The following is a 2,681-nucleotide window of genomic DNA, read 5'->3' as shown; positions in this document are numbered from 1 at the left end:
ATAGGACCCTGGCTATATACACTGTCAGATATCCATAGGACCCTGGCTGTTGCGAGGACGTTACACCCAAAGCAATCAAACTTAAATATCTGGCAAAAACCACACATTAATAATCAATTTTGTTGATAGTGATTTATAACTTAAAACGTAAAACATTTCAAAAAATCAAATATTCATATCAGTACATGAGCAAATATTTTCTGCATAATATAAGCATATTTCATACCAAATATGGAACTATTTTTATAGTAGCTTATCACACAGCCGACAGAGAAGGGTACTCGTTATGTCTTAAGACAAAATTCAAGTAGACCAGGAAGTGATTGTGGTTGCATTTATCATACTATATGATAAACAGCAGCAAAGTACATCCTTATCTGGAGAAGTTCAAATGGGCAAGAAATAGAACAATTGGCGCTAAGGTAAAGACACGTAGATATGTGTAAAGTGACAAATATGTTAAGCCACATTATAACACGTAGATATGTGTAAAGTGACACGTGTTAGGTCATATGATAACACATTGTCATGTGTGAAGTTAAATATGTGCGAGGACACATGCTGTCTCACATCAGGGACAAACAAAGTACTACATTTAGAGACGACAGCAATATACAAATTGACATACTGAAAACATCAGGAACGAAAAAAATCTGAATACTGAGACAACGGCAAAAAACTCACTTAGATACTAAAACGGACCTTTACATACAGAGGCGACGGCTATATACACAGTCAGATATCCATAGGATCCTGGCTATTTACACTGTCAGATATCCATAGGATCCTGGCTATATACACTGTCAGATATCCATAGGACTCTGGCTATATACACTGTCAGATATCCATAGGACCCTGGCTATATACACTGTCAGATTTCCATAGGACCCTGGCTATATACACTGTCAGATATCCATAAGATTCTGGCTATATACACTGTCAGATATCCATAGGACCCTGGCTATATACACTGTCAGATATCCATAGGACCCTGGCTGTTGCGAGGACGTTACACCCAAAGCAATCAAACTTAAATATCTGGCAAAAACCACACATTAATAATCAATTTTGTTGATAGTGATTTATAACTTAAAACGTAAAACATTTCAAAAAATCAAATATTCATATCAGTACATGAGCAAATATTTTCTGCATAATATAAGCATATTTCATACCAAATATGGAACTATTTTTATAGTAGCTTATCACACAGCCGACAGAGAAGGGTACTCGTTATGTCTTAAGACAAAATTCAAGTAGACCAGGAAGTGATTGTGATTGCATTTATCATACTATATGATAAACAGCAGCAAAGTACATCCTTATCTGGAGAAGTTCAAATGGGCAAGAAATAGAACAATTGGCGCTAAGGTAAAGACACGTAGATATGTGTAAAGTGACAAATATGTTAGGCCACATGATAACACATTGTCATGTGTGAAGTTAAATATGTGCGAGGCCACATGATGTCCCGGAGACATATGTACGTTGACAGCTCCTTTGCTGAATTGCGATTTAAAATAACAATGTTATAAAGTAAACTAAACTTTTATTTTTGTGATAGAATATTTGAAATGTATATCGAATAAAATATAAATACAAATGTACATTTTCTTACTTTCTGTGAATTTGACTTATTAATGTTGTCGAGGTCGGCTATTGGCGATATAATACTTTCCTTCGTACGTCTTTCAGCTTTGATATTAAATGTTGTCGACATACATCGGATTAAATATTGTGTCTGTAACTCACCTGGTTCGGTTTTTTCCAAATTTGTTTAAATGTATTACCTGACCTAATTTTAAGTTCACAGGGGGTAAATATATTGAACTATTCACAGACTTCTTTAGATCCACATTGTATAACATAATTCTATTTTGGGCCAATTTTGTTCAAATCATAGATCATAAGGACATCATGAATGTCTACAATAATGATATTATGACTAGGTTGCCTGGATGAAAGATCATCGTTTTTTTTATTAATAACGACTCTACCATGAACTACTTAAAGGTCATAGGTTAAATTTGTTAAACTCTCAAATGGCTTCTCAAGATCTCTGAGGTTAAGTGCAATGAAATTTCGCTTGTGGCTTGCCGGAATGAATGGCTTTCACTTATTTGTCAAACTATATAAACCTTGAGTCATTTTCTACTTCATAGGAGCCAAAGTGTGTGTTAAAAATCTTCAAATAATTGGCTATTAAGTTTGCCAAAAGTTTTGTCTGGGACCGATTTGAAGGTATCATGAGTAAAAAACTTCAAAGTCCCTACAAAATGATATTTCGACTACATTGAAAGCTTCTTTGAAATCAAGTTTATTTTAAGAGTGATCTTGGCCTACTTTGAAGGTAACGGATGTGATACATATTTACCAACACTATTCAGTAAAACAGGTAGATGATACAGGCTCGTTTGGCCTCTTGATGATATGGTAGTCGGGTACATTTTAATACAGTACCTTCAGTGATTAGTACGCGTTGTCTTTTGGTGTTTATGATGAAAAAAAAATATTTGGTTTACACAATGGGTAAACAGGGATGATATAATTTTGTACAGACTTTGTTTGTGCGACATTTTATAACCGCTACAGCAAATAATTGCGCACTTCAAAGATAGCTCGACCTGGATCACAACCTGGCAGGTATAAATCATGTGTACTGCAGTTTATTGATAACAAGG

Source organism: Mizuhopecten yessoensis, unplaced genomic scaffold (assembly GCF_002113885.1).
Source record: "Mizuhopecten yessoensis strain PY_sf001 unplaced genomic scaffold, ASM211388v2 scaffold11099, whole genome shotgun sequence".
NCBI lineage: Eukaryota > Metazoa > Mollusca > Bivalvia > Pectinida > Pectinidae > Mizuhopecten > Mizuhopecten yessoensis.
This window is presented reverse-complemented; position numbering follows the sequence as displayed.